This window comes from Talpa occidentalis, unplaced genomic scaffold (genome assembly GCF_014898055.3).
Source record: "Talpa occidentalis isolate TD23 unplaced genomic scaffold, MPIMG_talOcc4v2.1 talOcc4.4, whole genome shotgun sequence".
NCBI lineage: Eukaryota > Metazoa > Chordata > Mammalia > Eulipotyphla > Talpidae > Talpa > Talpa occidentalis.
The window spans coordinates 116372381-116384724 of NW_023604295.1; the positions used below are offsets into that span (position 1 = coordinate 116372381).

The 12344-nt window shown below is 42.2% G+C and overlaps 1 protein-coding gene across 1 annotated transcript in view; it reads right to left on the minus strand.

The window, feature by feature from the left end:
• Positions 1 to 1584: 1584 nt before the first annotated feature.
• Positions 1585 to 12344, minus strand: part of ZMAT4 (zinc finger matrin-type 4) — a 387418-nt gene continuing 376658 nt past the window's right edge. Inside the window, exon 9 of the transcript XR_008553977.1 lies at positions 1585 to 1599. The gene's annotated coding sequence lies outside the window, so the exon portion shown is untranslated. The remainder of the gene's footprint in view (positions 1600 to 12344) is intronic.

Genomic DNA, 12344 nt, shown 5'->3' on the forward strand with positions numbered 1-12344 from the left:
ATGACCTATTAATTTCCTCAGCACACTCGAACCTTCTTTCATTCACAGCTTAATTAAATAGCTCAAAAACTATTTAATCCTAATTATTCTCCGCAATTTTTCAACAGAAACTCCTAATGCCTGTGAGAGATTCAGATGTTTTCTTTTGGCTTTTCATCATAATGTGTCCTGTGTCCTGGGGGGGTGAGAAATAGTCTTTTACTCCTCAAATCTGCATATTTATCTACCTTCATACTCTCAATAGAATTTGCAGGTCTATTTTATTAAGAAGCAATGAGAATCTCTGGAGAAGAGCTAAGCTAAGGCCTTAGTGCAACATCTCTACACTGAAAAGTAGCTTCCCATTAAATGGCAAGTCCTTCATCTCAGAGGTTGAATAGTGCTGAATAGTACAGCACTTAAAAAAAGACTTCCAGCAGGTTACTTTTAAGGGACTGGGAAAAAGGCTGGTCTCAGAATATCTACTGGCTCAAGGCCATGATATATTTTTGTTTGATATTGAATTGGAAATGTGTCGCTTGTTCTTTTTTCCTGCTCGGTGAGATTTAGTCCTGTGGATACAGGCGCATAAGCATGAAAGCCTCCATGGCCACGGTGCCCACCAAGAAAACTCATCAATCTCTCATTCTCTCATTATCATGGCCAAGCTGAGAAGTGCTCCCACCAAACCTTCTGTACAAGGATAAACATACAAGACCAAAGGTTTTCACAAACTTTTAATTTGCTATCACAAACTTTTCACTGAAGAAGGCTGCAGGAATGGAAAAGAAGCAACTGCTCCTGGCAGAGAGAAGCAGGGCTGACTGCATCCTCACTTTGAAGGATTTGTCACCTCCCACCACCCACTCACTCTCTGCGCCAGACCCTGTTCTCCTCCATCTACGCCATCTTCTCTTCTATTTCTCTAGTGTTATGACTTCTCGGTATTCAGTCTTTTATCCTCTGCTCATTTTAAAATCTTTTTCTCAAAATTAATTGAGGTAGGAACAAAGTTCTGTCCTCTCTAAAACACAGCTGCTTTTCACCAGCGTGTGTGTTTTATTTTTTAAGAGAGCAAGTTGTGGGATGGTTTTCGATGTAAAGTTTTGCTGTTAAGAGTTTTCTCCTGATTCACTTGTACATGTCTATCTTTCCTTTTGTGGTGACTGTAATGACGTGTCTGGCTATCGGGAGGACTCCTGAGCCTGATGTCAGGCTCTGACCTCCTGATATCTTATGTTGAGCTCCCTCCTGAACATTTTGAAATGTATGTCACGCTATCACCACTCGCCTTGATTTTGGCAAACTAAGAGAATAGCCACAGTCATGCATCTCACAAGATGTATAGGCGACAGTGATTTGATTCTGATACCAAAAGAGACAAGGGGCAATCAGTCAGAGGAAGGATTAATAATCTCAGGAGAAGAAGAAAGACTCACCTGTGCTAAGGGCTGATGCAAAGTCAAATCCACCCCAAACTAGCATCCCTCGTTAAGGGGGCTCATGTAGGTGGGGACAAAAGGTTGAGGGGAAGCTGTTCTTAATATCCAGAAGGTATCAGAATTGCAATCAAAGTGGTAAGTCCAGATGAGGCAGAATAAGCCAGAAACAAGATACAGTCTGGGAATAAAATGCAGCAGAAATTGGTAAAGAGTTCATTGATGTGAGCTTGATCTCAAAATGTGTTCCCACCCCCATAGGAACCTGAGACCTGGAATAGAAATATTGCAATTTTATTTTAGGAAAGAAAGTTAGGGGACCTGGTCACTCAAAGTGGAAACTTAGGGAGCAGCCATGAAACTGCAGCCATGGCCCCTAGGAGAAGGGGTTCTGAGGAGGCTGCCCCCCTGGAGAGAAAGATGTCTGAGTTCCCCACAGCAAAAGACGTGGGCAGGACTGAGTCTGCATAAGGCAGACCTGGTTAGCCTTCAGCCAAGCAGAGCGAGGCCAGGGCACCTGCAGGCAGTAGCTGAGCAAAGTGCCACCTGTTTGAACTGAAATGCTTCCAAATGCACTTCCCAGGGTGATAGGGTGATGAATCTTTACTGATATTTCTCAAGCATCTCATCCGAAAGCTTTGTTAGATTTGACATCCACCCTTAACCTTCTTATAGCTAAGTAATTATTAAGTCCTAAAAATTTTGCCTCCATTCTATTGTTAGTATCTTTCCTATCTTTCCCAAACCTTATACAACCATGCTAGTTTAGCTCTTATTGTTTCAACTAATCTATCATCCACTTAACAGCTTCCTTCTCTCCAGCTTCTCTCCCATTAATCTATTATGTGTAGTACCAGATTCATTTTCTTAAAGTTTAACATTCTGTATTTTTAAATTATGTTACACCCCTTTCTAAAAGTCCTCAAGGACTTGGTTTTATTACAGAATAGAGTCTAAATCCTTTAATTCAGCATTCAAGCCCATTTTTTCTAACCTGATCTCTCATTTAGTCAAATAAAACTATCTCCACTGAGATTAGTCAACTTGCTGTAATAATGCCTGCTAATTTTCATCTTACATCTTCTGCCCATGCTGTGCCCACTGTTCGGACAGTGGTTTCCACCTGGACACTCCCTCACTGTTGCTCTCACCAGCCTGACCCCACTTACTGAATCCTGCTCACCTCTTCTCTTAACTTCCATTAGCAGCCCAGCCTAAGAGGAACTTTCCTAGCATTTACTGCCTACTCTTCTATTTTGGTAATTTTATATTTACTTCTCAATTTACTTCATTTTCCATGCTTCTACAAGTCTAAGCTGGTAGATAAATTTCATTGGGAACCTTACCTTTTCCTTATTGATTTCTACTAGAGCACTCACCTCCACAGAAAGTAATAATAAATATTTTCTTAAGAAATAAATATTCAATTTGAACAGTGGTGTGTGCAAACTATCAGGCTGCTATGACACTGAATACATTCAATGCAGTGATCAGTTCTGATTTTTTTATTCATACAACATACTTTGAGCTGTATTTCTCCTGGTGGGATGGTTTTGTGTGGTTCCATTTATACAATTTCATGAGGCTTTCCTGGTGACCAATAAAGTACATTTACATAACCACTCTGAGTTGTATAAAGCCCCACATAGTCATAGACTGGCAAAACAGAGGTTTTGACTTCTATAGGGATAACTAAATGTAATGGATTTTGGATCCACAACTTTGACCTCTTTAGCAGAATGCAGACTTAGCAATGGCACTTGGGTCCTCAACTACTTCAGTTTGGTATAGTTATTTCCAATATAAATTATATAAATGAGCATGTGTGTGGTCAGTTATGTCCAAAGATACGTCACTAAAGACAGATACGGGTTTCTTCTTCTGTCCCACTCCCAAATTATTATATCCATTTAACAGTTCATTCCCAAGGCTCCCATAGACCCTTAAGGTGTTCCTTTTAGGGTCAGGGCTAAAGATAGCCCTGACCTAATACACAAGAGTGGTAGTCTTCAGAAAATACAATAAATAACACATGTTTATCATCCTGTGTTTTAATGCTGAAAAATATAAGCTTCCTGATATTTTGGCCTGAATGTGGCAGACTTAATACTTGGTAATGGCCATACTGTGCCAGGGCCGCCTTCCATCCCCTGAGTCACACCTGTTGCCCTGTGAGGGAAGACTATCCCTGGGAGTAAACAGTGGACTGTGGAAGCAGATGAAGCAAGCAAAGCAATTTATCCTTCCAAATTTTCCAGTCAGATACTTATTGCACCTCCACTTTGACAAAGCAAATGAAGGAGCAGAAGCCAGGAGCTCTGGCTTCCCCACATGAAGGAAACTTCATATGTGAGCATGAGACCCCAGGCCCCACAACTAGAGATATGCTTGTGCAGCCCTGGCCTGAAACTGCCCAACCGTCTTGTCCTCACCGAGGTTGGGAGCACTTTTTTTTTTTTTAACAATTTATTTATTTATTTATACAAGCACTGAGTACAGTCAGAAGCGTGGGAAGGTGAGAGAATTCACCAGAGCCAGAACAGGGAACAGAACAGGCAGACTGATGAAATACATTGCTGAGGGGAGCAGCAGGTGTGACAGGAGAGGTCTGCCATGCCATGTGGGACGCTCGCCGGTGGCCGGGGATCGAACCGGCACTGCAGAGGCTGCAGGCAGCTTCGCAGCCCAGCACTCAACCACTGCACCACCAGGGGAGGCCCGGTTGGGAACACTTTTAATTAACTTTCTCCTCTTCTCCTCAGATATCTGTTACTGTTCTAACCAAGATCAAAGCAATATTCAACTTAACCTGGAGTTTTCAGAGAAACTACCTGCCAGTCTCCAAAATGGGATTGAAACAAACCATTCCATTCCAAATACTGTTAAGCAGCTTGTTCAAACATATGACCACACAGCAATAAAATCTCCTGAATTCCGAATCCTACCACAGAACTACATACTACACATGTATGCAAAGCAGCTTTCACTATAAAGCACGAAGTTTGAAGGAGTGTTATCATGTGAATGCGGAATACCCCAGGCCCCCCAAACTTCCATGCTTTAATGGGGTCCAGCCATCCGTGAGCGCAAAGACAAAACATACTATTGGTGTAAAGCAGCTGTAATAGATTAGTGTGGATAGAAAGGGGAAAAAAAGGATAGCAGTTTCCCAAGAAAACACACAAAGTTACCCATGCCCGTGTGGGTAAATGCCCAGACAAAGAGGGCCAGCCCAAAGTGGAGCCACGGATGCCTGAAAGTTTGCCACAAGTCTAAAGCACCTCCTGGCGGGGAACCATAGGGAAAGAGAGAAAGGGGCCAGACAAGTCTGGGACAAGGCAAAATCAAAGTACAAATAAAGGTAATGGCTGCTACTGTCAGCCTCGCCATGTGTCTCTTCCAAGTGTCTTTATGTTTCTACTCCACGTGGCTCCACCAAGTCCCCCAAATCCCTGGTGCACTTTCAAAGGCGAGAAGCAAGCAGCCCTCCTTCTACTCATCTCTCCAGGGCCCACCTTCCCTGTTACACAGCTTTGCTTGGCCACTCAGCTATGCCCCTAGTTTTCAGAAGCTAGTCCAAGGAAGTTGTATGCAAATGGGGGTGAGAGGCACATGATCACCTCATTTAATGGGAATGTCTGTTACAAGAACAACTTGTTCTGTCATCTCAGGCTGTGACATGCTGCTAGGCAAGGATTTCAAGTTTATCTTAGGCTAAAACTTCCTAAATTCATTTGAAAAGGTAGGAAATAGAGCCTGGATAACTAAAAGCTTCTTATTAAATCTGTGTCTGTTTACCTGCTTATAATTGTCTGTCTCTATTTCCTAGCATAAATGTGGGGCTTCCTATTCTTAGAGATTCAGCCCCTTTCAAGAGGAAACATTGTGCTGTGGGATTTCTTTATACTAACTTATAGTCTTCACAAAGCTTGGAAAAATGAGGTCAATTCCCAACAGCATATTATTAAAGAATTTCCTCAAAGTAACAGAACTTGTAGGTGCTCCGATTTGAGTCAAGGTACTGCTGATTCCAAAACCTGTTTTTCTCCCACTGTAATAGGCTCCAAATCTTAAAGCATAAGAGAAAGAGGTCTGCTAGTTGAGCCCTGCTTTGCTAATGATCTAATGAATGATCCAGGCCAGGTCACTTTCTGCTAAAATCCAGTTTCTTTATCTGTAAAGCACCTGCCTCACAGAGCTATGTGAAGAATAAAGGAGGTTATTTATGTGAGAATGTTATGTAAATTGTTAAGCAGCACAGGGACAGAAGGGATTTGAGTTATTCTTTTCACTTTCTGAAACACATCTCAGGGAATGAGTCTGAATGTCAAACTCTTAGGCCCTGACCTTGTTCTCTGTATCACCTGACCACGTAACCACACCAAGCACACCTGTTTTTCCATTCCTTCTACCTCTGTGTGCCTGCCTGCCTCTTCATTATTCCTTCTCTACATGTCTGCAAAGCAGGTGGAGAAAGACTTGGCATTTGACAAATGCTTGTCATGTGGAGGTAGTGAGTGAAGGCAAAGATCTGGCATAAACAAATTATTTAACTTTTCTATGAAAGGCAGATGATGTGGGTAGAGGGAGGTCAGAATAGGAAATAACTCAGGGAGATATGACAGTCAGGGTAATGAATTCAATGTCCTCTTGTGGATAAATCAAATATAAAATCCCTCCTGACTTGGGTGTTGGTCAAGTTACTCCCACGTTCGCATTTCTCTTGGCTTGTGGATTCATTTCCTTGGATTAATTCCTTTTCCAGTTGGGCCTTAAATAACATGTTTCTGATCCTAAAACCCAGGAGAGAAATAATTCGATTCAAAATAAAAAGAATCACAGGTTATAATAAATACAAAATGTCAAGAAATGCAGTAACTGAATGCCTACTAAATACAATGGAAAAGAATGGCATTCCCTTTGCTGGAGAAGAGGTCAAGGTGCTGAATGTGGAGCGAGAAAGCAGAGGACACCCCACAGGGTGGACTCAACCCACAGAAGAGGCTATGGTTGAAACCATGAAATAGGAGATCCCCTAAATCTCTGAGCTGAGTCTCCTATCTGCTTGGTGGGACGAAAACTGAGTCTCAATTAAGCTGACTCTTTAATTAAAAATATATGATTTTCTTTGCACACCTGACTTTGTAATCAACTACTACACAATCACAAAGAAAATCAGAAGTCTCACAACGATTTTAAAATGTAAATGAATGCATGAAAATAGTTGTTTTTTAACATGGCAAGAAAAACTATTTTATATAAATCAGGCATAGGATAGAAATAAAATAGCTTTAAGACTGAAAATTCTCAAATATGGTTTGTAAACAAGGCAGGTGCTGAGGGAAGTTACTGGGCTTTCTTCCAGGATTTTTAGATTCTTAATTTGTTTAGTATGATTCAATTTTGTCCACTGATTAAGTTCACCCAGTGGCCTCACCCTGGGGTCAGGCAGCATAATAAGGAGGGACTCTTTGTGGGGGGCAGCAAAGAGACCTTGGCTCTGTGAGCCCCTCTAGCTAAGGGTCAGTGGCAAGATACCTGGGTCTCATTCCCCCATCAGTAAATGAGAAATTTGGATTTAATCGCTCTGGAGCAACTGCACCTCAAGAGAGGCTGAGGAAACAGGCTGTACCAGCGGAAGGAGCACTGTTTGGTGTTACCAGTAAATGGATAACAAAAGGCAGGCTATTGTTCCTTATGAATCTTTCAGAAATTCTCTCTAGATAATGTACTCCCTTGTTGTCCACTTTTGGAGGGGGTGCTCAAACCAGCCCCTTTCTCCCCTGTTGGTTCACTCCTGCTCAGAAGTCCCTTTCAGTTCCCCAAATCTGCCGTTTATCTTTTCCTCGCCAATATGGAAAGGTCTATTCTGTATCTTGCCTACTATTTTCTTACTGCCCGAGGAAAGAGAAGAAACCAGGACTGTGCTGGGCTACCAGCAAAGACACAATCTTGCAAATTGGCAGGGAAAGAGGCATGCTTCAGCCTGCCAAATCGTGAGTGTTATTGAGAGATGTAAAATACTCCATGACTTTGATAATGTGGAGAAATGGTTTGACACAAACTCTGCCAGCCACATAGAGGAAGTGACAGCTGATCCATTAGGCTTTCTCAGTTTCCAGGCTTGTAGATTCTTGTCGGTCTCCTGTGGCTTATCCAGAATCTGGCCTGAAGTATTAATTTGCAACCTGCTAAGAGCCCTGTGAACTTGGATAAATACAGATAAATACAAGTCAACTTGCTTTAAAATGTTCTTATCCTCATTTTTGTTGACTTCCTCTCAATGAGTGAAGTACTTCTAAAGAGTCCTGTGTCTTCTTTCATTCCTTCAGCAGGACTTTTACTTGCCCTGCCAGCCCTGAAAAGCTCTACGTGCTTAAGGACTGACAGCAACACATTAGCCTTAGCTGCTGAGGCTACAGGGACTGGAGGGTGAAGTGGTCCAAGGACAGAAAATCTCAGATGTGAGCAATCTCATTGGTTGTGATTCCCATTCTCCTTTTTCTGGCCTACCCCAGACCTTTTTGGTCCACCGTAAAGCAACAGCCCCTTCATTTATTCACTATTATAGAGTGATATCAGGCTTTCAAATCCCTGAAACACTTTTGGGCACTTGCCCACTTAGAGAAGTTAGACATCATTGCTGAGTCTGTGATGCCAGAAACCACACGAAATCTGGGGGATGAAAAATGATGGAGGAAGGAAAGAAAAAGGAGGACAGAAGATGAAAAAAACAACTCAGGGGTAGCACTCCCTCTTAGCATTCCCACAGGAATGGGGGCTTGGAGCACTGGGAGATTCCATAGGATTGAGCTGAGCAAGGAATTACGGAACAAGGGAATTATTAAGCTTTCTAGACTCATGTGGTTTGGAGAAAAACTGTCCTTTGAGGGAAAGTATTTACAAGCAAAGAATCTTTAAACAAGGTAGCATCCATATGCAACAAGTTTTTTATTAAGATTCCACAGCATGCTGGGCACTATGCTAGACAGAATAGAACATGATGGCCAAAGTCCCTACTCACTTGGAGCTTACACTCTAGTGGAGAGCACTGGCCATTCAATGAGGCGTTAACTGTGTGACACATCCCACAGAACAGAACTTACATGAATCTGTTAGTAAAATATCTTGCTCTTATCAGAAAACCAGCAAGAGACCAGGAATGTCTTACAAGGGCCAGCAATGACATAGTGTAAGAAAAGAATCTGAATGAATACCACCAAGGAGTCCACTCTTGCTGCCAGAAGCCAGGCTTGCCCTGACCACCAGCTGGTCCATCAAAATGGACCTTGTCTTAGATTCAATGTGCTACTTCCAAGGTATGTAACTTCTCATTGGGATGCCTTTGCCGGACACCAACATGTTCCTGCTCAAGAGGCAGAGAGAAAAGGATAGCCAGAACAGTGCCAACCCACATAGTGTCATTTCAAAGGGGAGAGGCTTCAGGGAATCAACTGCCTAAAAACTGATTTGTTAAAAAACAAATCAATATAAACTATGTTTTTCAGTGTTACATTGTTTCAAACTAAGCGTTCCATTAATGAACAGCAGATTATTAAGGAAGAACAGAGCAATAACACTGTCTACTTCATTCCTTTCACAAAAATCACTGACATGCAGAACCCAAGGGGTCCTCAGGGGGATTTAGCCTAGGGCTTTTCACCTGGGTTGGAATTTTCTTATCTCAGTGCCTGGCAAAGCTTTTCAAATTTCACATCTGCCTATACTCCATCCAAACTGTCATTTTGTTACAGGGCAACCCCGATATGAAATGGGCTGCCTGAGTGTGGGTTCTCACCTGCACTTGAAAGGGACTTATAATAATACTCAAGTGCAGGCACACACAAAAAGGTTAATAAAAGGTTTATTTACGAAAGAAGGGGAAATGAAGAAATGAATAACTCAGGGGGAAAAAGAGGGAGATAAATTTGTGAATGTGTCCTACCAGTTCCCCTGAGCTGGAATCCTAATAGCAGGCTGAGAGCCAGCGAAAAACCAAGAGACCCCCAAGGCCCAAACCTGGCTGATTAACTTCACCCTCAGTTCCCAGCAATCCTCTCTTTGGTGATGATGACATTGTGGGATTTGTAATTCTTGGTGTCTTGGATATCTTTGGTCTGGGGTGGAGGTGGAGTCCATAAAACCTATTTGTGGAGTTTGTTAGGACAGCCTGTCCACCAAACAATTGGGAGTAAGGGAGGATGCATTTTATTGAGAGCATGATCCTCAGGGCATTCAAGTGTATTTCTGAGTTGCCACCACTCCTGCTTCCCTGCTCCAAATGGAGAAACACCGATCTAATCCAGTTCCTAATTTTATAGACTGTCTAGGACCACAGGGTTTAAGTGACTTTGTTGTACTTTATTTATTTATTTAATAGTACTAGTAAAACTGGAACACAAGCTCTTATTCTTTTATTGGTTTTCCATGGCTTGGGCTCTTAAGACAGGACTAACTTTGAAGACTTCACCCCCTTAGCCTGCCAGAATAAACTGCCAGCTGGTATTTCAGGAATGGGAAGGTAGGGTGTCCCAGTTCTCTGGAGAAGCTGGGGCTGGGTACAGTCAGAAAATGCTGCTCAATTTCTGATCTGCCTTAATGCTGCTGAGCCAGGGCCTTTGCACTCTGGAGCCCCTATGTCTGTCCTAGGAGTCTCGCAGAGCTTGGAAATCTAGACAAGACAAGCTCTTGGGCACTCTGAGTCCAGCCAGTCTGACTATGTGAACAAGACAATGTTAAATATCAAAAAATCCACTTAATTTTAAAGATCTAATTGGCTTTATTAAATGATTTATGACATCATCCCATCCAGCAAGTAGAAAGCCAGTGAAAAAAAGTTATTCAAAAATCAAAGGTTTATATAACCAGCAAAAGGGTAGGACAAGATCATTAGCAAAAACAAAACAAAACAACAAAGAAGGATTACTTTAGGCAAAGACACTTCCTAAAGGGAAAGACTGGGGTTTGTGTGTGTGTGTGTGGGCGGGTATGTGTGGTGGGGTTCTTACCCTGCAGATACCTCGCTAATGCCAACCAGAAAACCTCAGATTGAAACATGGCACAGCAGACCTCTCCTGTCTCACCCATTGTTCTCCTCAGCAGTATGTTTCAATAGATCCACCTCTTCTACTCCCCACTCTGCCTCTGGTGAATCTTCTCACTCCCTGCACATCTGCCCAACACCCCAGCTCTTGTATGCACAAATAAATACATCCCTTTTTTTTTTTTAAAGAAAGGTTTAAGATTTAACTTTTGGGAAAGGCTGAAACTGCAATTAGGTTAGGTATTAAGTCTTGATGGAGCCGGCAGGAAGATGTCATTTTGAGCCTGCAGTTTCTTTTGTTGTTGTTGCTTTCTTTTTCCTTTCTTTATTACAATGGAGAGACATATCTACAGGTCTTTCAGAAAGGGCACTGGAGTAGGCACTGGAGAGTCCAGTGACCAGGTAGGAAATTTTTCTAAAATGGGGTGTCAGTCATGGACTGCTTTTGTTTTGGCTTGCTTTATGAGGAAATGTCAGAGGCTGCAGAAGGACCAAAAGTAAGCAGGGTAAATCTGACAGTGTTCTAATGATTTTCAACTCATTATTCTAATTCAAAAGTGATTTTGAATTTTTAAAGAAGAGATTTACACAAATGAAAAAATCTGACAGTGTGAATTATTCAAAGCAGATTGATTTCCTACTAAGTTCTAGTTACTACCACCCCATCCACCCCACCCTCTGTGCTGGAAAAATGAAGACTGGAAGCAGGGTATGGAAGGCATATTTATGGGGTATATCATTTGAAGGTTCCTGGTAACCTAAAAGCCACTGTGAATTCTTAAAACCATGGCTGATCTGTCATTGGCCAAAATAGTTGAGACTGTTTAACTATCTTACAAGCTTGATTTCAGAGACAGCAAGACCTGACAATTGTCCATGAGTCACACCACCAGAGCATGTGCAGAAGCACTTGACCTTAAGTCAAAGTTCATGCTTACCATGGAGCTAAGAAGAATAAAGAAAAGGGATTGCTTGAAAATTCAGGAAAAGGGGTTTGTTAACAGAAATCCTCAGAATTGGGTTTGTAAAACCTGACTTTGTGAAAATTACCTTTTATTCTTTTGAAACTGGTGCCATAGAAATTGATTTCTATGTATGTTAGGCAATAAGCCCTTGCTCTGTTACATTCTCTGAAGACCCAAATGAATGCAGAAAGCCTGAGAAGAAATGTTAGTGCATGAATGAGGGCTACTCAGGGACCCAAACTCTTAGAGGGTGCATGCTTGAAAAGGGAATCTGGGGCCTCCCCTGGTGGCAGCCTCTGCAGCGCCAGTTCGATCCCCAGCCACCAGCAAGGGTCCCACCAAAAAAAAAAAAAAAAAAAGGGAATCTGTCATCTATTGCACAAAGCCAAAGGAAACAGACTGTTGGTGTGAAAGATGTTTAATAGAAAAAAAGAAAGGATATTCCTAATAATAGATTCCCCATAAAATCCCCCAAATTACCATCACCTCATGGGCAAATGCCTACCCAAACAGAGTTGATTGAAGCAGGGTCTCTGAGGACTGAAAACTTGCCACAAGTCTAAGATACCTTTTGGTTGGAAACAGCAAAAATGTAATAAGGCAGGTCTGGGATAAAATGAACAAAATCAAAGAACAAATCAAGATAATGGCTGTCATCTCTGCTAAGGACAGCCTTCCTAGATGTCTCTCACCCACATCTCTTTCAAGTATCTCTACATATCTCTCCCCTAGATGTCTCCTTGCAAGTCTCCCCAAGCCCCTAGGTGTAAATCAAAGCTGGAGAAGCAAGAGCCCACCTGCTTCATGTTATATAGCTTTACCTGTCTTCTCAGCTCTGCCCCAGTTTACATGAGCACCCCTGCTCAGGAAGCCTAGTTCTTTACACAGGAATGCCTGTAATCAAAGGCGGCTGAAGGA